This window comes from Canis lupus, chromosome 11, assembly GCF_048164855.1.
Source record: "Canis lupus baileyi chromosome 11, mCanLup2.hap1, whole genome shotgun sequence".
NCBI classification, from domain to species: Eukaryota; Metazoa; Chordata; class Mammalia; order Carnivora; family Canidae; genus Canis; species Canis lupus.
Window position 1 is genome coordinate 3999411 of NC_132848.1, and position 8954 is coordinate 4008364.

Genomic DNA, 8954 nt, shown 5'->3' on the forward strand with positions numbered 1-8954 from the left:
TCTTCAAAGACTTTTTCATCTTCCCAAACTGCAACTCCACACCCACTAAAGCCATAACTCCCATCCTCCACCCTCCTCCCCCAACCCCTGGCAACCGTTATTCTCCTTTCTATCTCTGGGAGCTTGACCACTCGAGATGCATCATGTAAGTGGGAATCATGCGGTATTTGCCCTTTGCTCTCCACCTTACGCTGTCTTATTGGTCAAGGGACGGTCCCTTTCAGCTACGACAGAGGTGCAGGTTAGCAGCGCTCCATGCCCACAGAAGAGTAGGGGAACAAAAACCAGAGAACACCACAGGGAGAGACAGAACCAGAGTGCTTCGGGGTGGATTTCTTGACTGTCAGGGGTACCAGATGTAAGGGGGCGGTGGTGGCGGGTGGATGGGAAGAAAGTGTCACATGGAAAACAGAGTGCTGCGCTTTACCGTCCCAGGGGAGGGGTAGCTCCCTTCTGGAGGAGGTGCCTGCCTCTTTTTTGAGGCTGACGCTCTGATGGGCCCTGATGGGGAAGCCACTCCAGTGAGAGGAGGGTGGCCCTCTGGCCAGGTTGAAGGCAAGACAAATGGTTCTGCAGGAGACACCCACGGGGACTTGGAGGTGGATAGAAGGGTCTGGAGGAGAAGAGAGAGGCTGGAGGAGACGGCGTAGTTGGGACTTAGGACAGAGTGAGGAATATTTCGGGGCAGGGGAAAGGTTGATGAAGTTGCAGAACAGGAAGGTCTCCTCGTGGATTCCAATGTGCTTACTGTGGTCCCCCTCCAATACCCCAAACTTTGAGTGTCTGCTTCTGCGACCATAAGCCTTCTGGGGGTCCAGGGGCAGCTGGGGGAGTCAGGAAGGGAGCAAGGGGGCGGTGCCTGAGGGAGGGAGGGACAGTGGCTGCAGGAGGTGAGATGCAGATGAAGGAAGGAAAGCAGGGAATCCGAGCCAGAGGTCCCCAGAGGAAGCACAAGCCCTCTGTGAATCCCGGGCACAGAGACGGTGGTAGCGGCCGGAGTAGGACTGCGAGGTTGAGGGGACACAATGATGGGGTCCCTACTATTAGTGGGGTGGGGCCCAAGTCATTTTCTTGAATATTAGGTGGCAGGCAGTCCAGGTAGACAGCCCGAAGGAAGGCATGGTTGTGGATCTCATCTTCTTGGGGGACCTGGTGGCAAGATCTAGCCGGGGCCCAGCCGGGTAATTTGGGAATTACCCCAGGTAATTCTCTGGGGTCCCCTCAGCTCAACTCACTGCCTCCGGGGTTTCTGTACTCATGGGGAAGGGTACCACTTTTTGAGAGATGGTGATGGAACTAGAACCGAAGCCAAGCCCAGAACACGTCTTGAGCTTTCAAAACACCATTTTCTTTCAAAATCGTCTGACAGCAGAGATCAGGGGCTAGCATCGGCTCCGGCTCCAATGGAGATGGAGGCTTCTCGGGCCTCCCAGCCAGAGAAGCCCAGCGGGAGGGCCGGTTGCTCCCACCCACAGGCCCCAGAGAAGCCAGGCATGGAAAGGGAGCCTCATGCTGCCGGGAAGCCCGGAGTTCGCCTGCTGGGTCCTGGGCCGAGTGTGGGCTGGGGTGGAGCCCTGCCTGGAACTAGTGATGCGCCCCGAGAGCCCGGGACCAGCCCGCGCGGTGGCGGTGGGGCCGACCGAGGACACTTCCCTCTGGTCCTCTCCAGTCTTGGCCCAGGGAGCTGAGGCTCAGGGCTGGTCTGGCTGGACCTCATTTCTGTCCCTGCCCAGTAACCCTTCATCAGTGGGTCCCGGGGAAACGGGCCTGGCTTGCCTCCCATTTGAGGAACGTTTGCCAAATGTGTTACAAGCCACTAAAAGCTTGTAAACTAGGGTGCAGGCTGCCACGGGGCCTGGGCTGGCCAGAGGATACGCTCTTTAGAAGTTCCAGAAGCTCCCTGCCCATTGGGAGGGAGGAATGTCCCTACAGAGTCCCAGGCGGGTCTGTGCTGGGGCCTGGCCAGCTTTCCCTCTGGCGGGCCCCTCTGCTCCGGGGGAGCTGTGTGTTCCCTTCTCTGGCAGCTTGGGAAAGACTAGGGGCCCTTTCAGGGAAAGGAGTAAGAGGAAACGGGCCTGAAAAAGCTGCAGTGAAAGCCTAATTCTGAGCTTCAGCTGCGGACCGAGGCCTGGGAGTACAAATGCATTTTCTACCCAGGAGAACAGGGAGTGTTCGGAAAGGTTGTTTGGGGGAACTAGAGCCCCAGAGCTTCGGTGCTGGAGGATCTCAGACATCAGCTAGTATAGCCCCCCCCAGAAGCCCCCCCATTTTACTGGAAGGCTAATCTGAAACAGAATGGAATTTGGCAGGGGCTGGGATGCCTTTTCTCTTCTGAGGCCCTGTTTCCTGAAAGAGTGTCCAGAGGAGCTGATTCCCCCCTTCCCCGTGGCACTCCTCAGGGCCTTTTTAAGAAAACCCAGAGGTCTGATCTGGCTTCTCTGAAAGTAACAGGGTTTGTGGCTTCCAGGGGGTTTTCGGTTTGGAGCCATAATTTCTGTTTGTTCATCTGACATGTTCGTGCACTGCAGGCTTGTTGCCAGGTTTCCCCTCGCACGTTATCAGGCCGTGCTTGTGCGTGGAACAAGCACAACTCAGGAAGGGACCGTACTAGGGCAGGGGCTGCTGGGGTCTGGGGGCGTCGGGAGGTCGAGGTCCTCAGGCCTGTGGTTGGGGATGAACCGGGAGCCTCCTGGCCCAGAGTCCCCAGTGGGCATCTGCACGGGCGGAGGGCTCAGGCCCCTGCAGGAGCCGAGAGGCTGCCTCAGGAAGAAGCCACCTGGGCTGGCCAGGGAGGCTCCGAGAATGCGCAGGCCCCGGGCTCTGGAAGCTTCGGGAAGGGCTTATCGAGAGGGCGGCAGCCGGCCCCGAGCAGAAAAAGGGCGAAGGGAGACAGAGAAAGCAAGTGGCACTGAGTGAGGTGGGGCCTGAACTAAATTCTAAATTTTGGGAGCGGCCTGGGGGGCTGCCAACTTTGATCTCATTTTCTTGGACGGGCCTTTGGTTCCTTCTCATCCCCACCACCCAGTCACCAGAGAGTCAGCGCCTCCTGACAGCAGCGGCTCTTGGCGACTCGGGAGGCACACGCAGCTGGACGTGGGGGCACCCTGAGCTGGGTGAGGGCAGGGGAAGGGCCACACTGATGCTGGGGGAGGAGAGGAAGGCCTTGGGGGGGGGGCTGGGGTGTGTCCTGTCCCCACAGGGTCTCCCTCGGCCAGCAACCGCCCCAGGCCCAAGGCGCTCACTGAATAACTGAACTCCTGCAGTCTCTTCTCTTGAATCCTCAAGTTACCTTATATTTTTCTTCTTCGGGATTGGAAGACTAACAAGGATGTTTGCCTCCCTTGTGCTTTCTCCTTCAGGAAGGACCTTCTTGCTGCTGCTGTGACCGAGGCACTGAGGCACTGTTCTGGAAGCTGCCTCGGCATAAAGACCCTCCATCTGGGGAGGAAGGGAGACGGGAGGAGGGCCAGGGTGCTCTCTCGGGCCTGGCTCTGGGATGCCCAGCCCAGGTGGCCGTGGCCTGGGTGGCAGTGAGAGGAGGCAGCCTCAGCTGCGCTGTGGTTTTCCTCCGTGTGACAGCACGACCACGACACTCATGCCCCAGCTCAGCCGATGACCGACGAGGAAAATAAAATGGAATTTATTATTTTTTTTATTTATTTATGATAGTCATACAGAGAGAGGGAGAGAGAGAGAGGCAGAGACATAGGCAGAGGGAGAAGCAGGCTCCATGCACCGGGAGCCCGACGTGGGATTCGATCCCGGGTCCCCTGGGCCAAAGGCAGGCGCCAAACCTCTGCGCCACCCAGGGATCCCTAAAATGTAATTTAAACCACATCTCGGACAGGGTTTCAGAGCCGTCTTCCTGGTTATGGAAACGGGGGCTGCACTGAGGGGGACCCCGGCTCTTTCCCCCAGAAGGCCCCCCCTTCTCCCGGGCTTGGTTTTGGAGGTGAGCTTACTCCCGGCCCACCGTAAGCACCTCCTGGGGGCTTGTGTGGCCTTCGGGAGCCGGGATGGCTGCCGTGCCCTCCCCCACGAGGCGGCCTGGATGTTTCCTCTCCTTCAGAAGCTGTAGGGGTTACCCCGCGTGGGCGTGGGCCCGGGCCCCTTGTATCTCAAGGATCTGTGCCTGAGTCTTGTGGTTCCTTTCCTTGGCCCTGAAGAGGCCACGTGGGGTCCCCCAAGCTAGGTCCCCGGGGCTACCCTGGCGGCTCTCAGACACGGCTGATTCCCATCCTGCGTCCGCAACAAATTATGTCTCAAATCGCCCTCCGCCCCCGGCCCCCTGCTCCCGCTCGGGTGTTCCGGGGACGGGGACGCAAGGCCCGCCGTGGGCTCCCGCTCCCCGTTGGGGGGAGGCCTCAGTTTCTCCCTGCACACTTTGGGGGGGGAGGTGGAGGGGGGCGCGGGGGAGGGGCGGGAGGGGCGGCGGGCGCCGGGACCGAGGCGGTCGGGAGCCCCGCGGCCGGGCCCCTGGGGAGGGGCTGGAGCGACGCGGGGAGGGGGCCGGGGAGGAGGCGGCGTTCCCGCAAATCACATGATTTTCCCGCTTATATAAATCACAGCTTGTTTTTCTCCCGGCCGCAGACTTAAAGGTGCAGCGTCTTCTTTCTGTCCCGGGGCGGGCCGAGCTGCGCCGGGGTGCTTCGCCCTCGAGGGGGCGGGCTCGCGGCTTAGGGGCCCCTCCCCGCAGCGACCCCGGGATGTGTCGCGGTGGCGGGAAACCGGGAAGGGCCCGGCCGTCCGATCAGCCCCGAGCCGGCGGGCCGACCCCCCCCCCCGCTCCTCCCGGGGCAGCGGCCCCCTCGCGGCCCCGAGGCTCCTGCCTCCCCGTGGTCAGCCCGGCGGCTCGAGGTCAAGGTGTGGGAGACAGCAGGTGTGCACAGGTGTGCAGCGCCCACGGCCTCCCGCCCGGCGGGAGACGCCGCGACCTGCTGGCCTCGCCTTCAGGGGCTTACACGGCGGGGCGACGGGTGGGGACCCGGGGAGGGCGAGGGGCCTGGTCCATCTCCCGGCGGGTTCCGGGCGGCACCCCCTTACTGCCCGGCGGCCGGCGCGGGTGACGAGTCCTGCGGGCTGGGGGTGGGACAGGGCGGCGGGGAGCAGACGGGCGGCGGGCACGGGGGCGCCGGGCTGTGCCGCCAAGCGACGACCTGGGCACCTGGGCAGGGCGGGGAGCGGCCCGAGGGGTCAGCCGCGGGCACGGGGGGTGGGGAGCGGGCAGGCGGGGACCGCGCGGGGGGCGGGCGGGAGGGGCGGGGCGGGGCCGGGCCCCGGGGGGGGGGCACGGGGCGGCCCCCGCGGAGCCGCAGCACCCACCGAGCCAGCGGGAGGTCTCCGCGGGCCGCGGCCGAGGCTCGGAGAAAAAGTAGAAACGGAAAGTGAGGGGAGGAGGCCCTTAGAAGGGGCGGATAAAGCCGTGGCTGTGTATTCGGGGCAGAGAAGTGACCAAAAGGGCTGGCCCTTGGGCCGGGGGCAGGGCGAGGGGGACGGGGTGCCGGGGGGGTGGGCGAGGCCCCTCTTCGGGGCCGGTTCGGGAGCAGGTGGGCCTGCGGGCAGGTCCGTGACCGCGGACGCCGCCGCCTGCGCCGGGTTCTCCCGGAGGGGAAGCGCGGGGAGCGCGGGGCCGCGGTGCTTGGCCCGGCAGGTGCGTCCCCTCCTTCCCTCCTCGCCGCCTCCCTCATTTCCTTAGTTGGCAGGCACCTGAGCAGAGTCATTTGCTCTTCAAAAATGACGACTGGGCTGTCGTTGCTGTTGTTTTTCTTCTTCTTACCCCCCTTCAGCCCCCCCCAACCACGTTCTTCTCCTTGTTCTGCCGCTGCTGCTGCTTCTCCTTTTCCTCCTAAAAGAAACCTGCAGGTCTTGCTTGCATGACTAATTATTTGAACCGGATATACCCTCCATTAATAGAGGAAGGAAATAATAAATTTGTTTTCTAAGGGCCTCTTAGCTGAAGATGGCTATTACCTCACTTGATCTTTCCAGCAGCCTGGAAGGTTCCGGAGGGCAGGTATTTATGAGGCCCTTCCCCACCCCTATAGCTGATAAAAATAGAAGAATGGTTGTAAAAAGTTTTGTTATGTGGGAGAACCACCTGGCCACCAGTACTGTCTAGGTCAAATATTTCCAAACTTTTCTTTTTAGCTTCTTATTTTTGGAAATAGATTTTACCTGGCAGTCAAATAAAATAGACACAAAACACAGAGTCCTGGTTTCAGTGGACTGGGGAGGTTCTGAGGCTCCATTGCCTGGCTTGGCTCCCACTCCTGGCCCCCAGGGCAGCTTGGGAAGTGGCACTTTGCTTCTGGGACAACCCAGAAGCACTCAGAGAATTCTTTCTCTACGCTCAGCTTTTTTCTCTTCCTTTTCAGCCACAGACTTCCTGACTTCAGAGGCTAGGCTGGAGCCCAAGAAGGCTCTGTGGACCCCGGGCGGAGCTCATCTCTGGTGGTGATGCCAGCAGGGCGGCTGTGCCCGGGCGTCAGCGGCCGTGCTTGTGGACCAGCTGAGTGGGACCAGCGCCACTCCAAGGCCGGGACAGTGTCTCCAAGGCTCAGGAACTACCTTGGCTGGGGTGTGCTGGCCTGCTCAGCCAATGTGCTTCCTTTTTGAATGTGTTTCTTGAAAAACAAGCTTTTTGATGTTGAAAAAAAAAAAACTATGATTTTTAGAATGTTGATTTGAGATAAAGCAAAGAAGGTGACATGCTCTGCAGATAGTTATAGAAAGCTGTGAAAGAACCACAAATAATTTTCTCTAACTGCAGCATTAATTGTCCGGTACAAGGAAGCCACCATTAGGATTCATTTGAGTGTTGTCAAATTCCCCAAAAGATAAGCATTAAAAAGGATTAAAATAATTTCATATGACTTTTGCTGTGAAAATAAAATCTCGGGGGGGGATCCCTGGGTGGCTCAGCGGTTTGGCGCCTGCCTTCGGCCCACAGCATGGTCCTGGGATCGGTCCCGAGTTGGGCTCCCTGCATGGAGCCTGCTTCTCTCTCTGTCTCTCTCTTTCTGTATCTCTCATGAATAAATAGAGAAAATCTTAAAAAAAAAAAAAAGAAAGAAAAGAAAATCTCGGTAAACCAGCATCCTAATTCTATTTTTTAAATTTTTTCCACCAATTTACCTATTTATAGAGGTAATACACACTAGTGGTAGAAATAGAGATGCAAATCATTCTGAAGGGTATAAAATGTAGAAGTTCCCTCTCATTCTCCATTCTTATTCCCCTGAGATGACTGAAGTTAATGGTTTCTTGTGACCCAGAAATGTTTTGTTATACATATATATGTGTGTATACAGCTAATCTAATATTTTTCCACAAATGGTCTAGTCTCATGATTTTTTCCCCTTAAATATGTACCTTGACATACAGGCCTAGCTCATTCTTTATAATGATCCTCTAGCTGTGGTGTTTCATTGGGTATTGTATACAATATTCCCACATTATGTATGCTTCCATTTCCCCCCTTATAAGCTGCTACAAAGAGCATCTTTGTATATATTGTTGCACACTTGGACATAAGCTAATACACATGTAAGATAAATTCCTAGCAGTGGAATTAGGGGAAAGTATGTATACATTACACTTAAAATTTTTTTTTATTCTGTACTATGTAAAACATACACAAAGAAAAAGTCATAAAGAATAAATAGAGCCCAAAAAAACAGCACTGTCAACACAGGTAAATGCTCCTTCCTCCAACCCTGGCTGTCATCCCTCCTATCTCACTGAAAGAATGCCAGGATCCTGAACTGGTATTTACCATTTTCATGCAAAGATTTGAATGTTCTTACATTTTGCATTAATGGTACTTTTCTGTACATATTTCTCCGAGACTTGCATCTTTTCCTCAGTATTATATTTGTGACATTCTTCCGTGTTGATAACCATTTTTGAGTTAATTTCTTTTCAGTACCAAATAGCTTCAAATTATATGAATATACCAAAACTTCTGTAGCTATTTTATGGTTAATGGACATTACATTTGTATCAGTTTTTTCTGTTAACAAACAATGCTGCTATGAACATTATAATTTTTTTAAAAAGATTTATTTCACAGAGAGAGAGAGAGAGTGTGTGCACAAGCAGGAGGAGCAGCAGGAGAGGGAGAAGCAGGCTCCCTTCTGAGCAGGGAGCCTGATGTGGGGCTTGATCCCAGGACCCTGGTATCATGACCTGAGCTGAAGGCAAAGGCTTGACCGACAGAGCCCCCAGGTGCCCCGATTCTTTTTTTTTTTTTTTTTTTAAGATTGTATTTTTAAGTAATCTCTACTCCCAACGTGGGGCTCAAACTTACAACCCAAGATCAAGAGTCCTGTGCTGTACCCACTGAGCCAGCTGGGAGCCCCTACTATCTCTCAGTTGTCAGTATGTGGGGACTTCTCTAGGGTATTTATTTGCCTCGGAGGGAATGGCTGATTCTTGGAGAATCTGCGATGATTTTAGAAGTTGTTCTTCAAGGTGCTTTCACATTCTTTTCTGCCTTTAGTTACCCCACATGCTCACCAACATTTGCTATTGCCCAACCTTTTAATTGTTGTGAATTTAATAGATGTGAACTGTAGTTTTCATTTACATTTCGCTGGTTACTAGTGAGATTGGGCACCTTTTTGTGTATTTTGTGGCTATGCATGTTTTCTCTTATGTAAATTGCTTTTGCCTATTTTTTTTTAAAAGATTTTATTCATTTATTCATGAGATACACACAGAGAGAGGCAGAGACACAGGCAGAGGGAGAAGCAGACTTCCTGTGGAGAGTGTGATGCAGGACTTGGTCCTTGGACCCCAGGGTCACAACCTGAGCTGAAGGCAGATGCTCAACCACTGAGCCACCCAGGCGTCCCTTTTTTTTTTTTTTTTTTTTTCCTGTGGGAGTGTTTGTCCTCTCCTTGTTGACTTATAGGTTTTCGTTATTCATTGTGCTTCTACTGGTCCGTTATGAG

At 55.4% G+C, this 8954-nt stretch overlaps 2 long non-coding RNA genes across 4 annotated transcripts; both read left to right on the top strand.

Annotated features, from left to right (window-relative positions):
• Nucleotides 1-2003: 2003 nt before the first annotated feature.
• Nucleotides 2004-3646, top strand: LOC140642432 (uncharacterized). 2 transcript variants are annotated; one of them, XR_012038854.1, is made up of 3 exons: nucleotides 2004-2917; nucleotides 3026-3113; nucleotides 3360-3646. It is a non-coding gene; the product is annotated as an uncharacterized lncRNA (long non-coding RNA). The 2 variants fall into 2 exon arrangements; XR_012038853.1 differs by lacking the exon at nucleotides 2004-2917 and having other exon boundaries at nucleotides 2929-3113.
• Nucleotides 3647-4547: 901 nt separating this feature from the next.
• LOC140642435 (uncharacterized) lies at nucleotides 4548-6862 on the top strand. 2 transcript variants are annotated; one of them, XR_012038859.1, is made up of 2 exons: nucleotides 4548-4889; nucleotides 6375-6862. It is a non-coding gene; the product is annotated as an uncharacterized lncRNA (long non-coding RNA). The 2 variants fall into 2 exon arrangements; XR_012038858.1 differs by lacking the exon at nucleotides 4548-4889 and adding an exon at nucleotides 5657-6013.
• Nucleotides 6863-8954: the final 2092 nt, after the last annotated feature.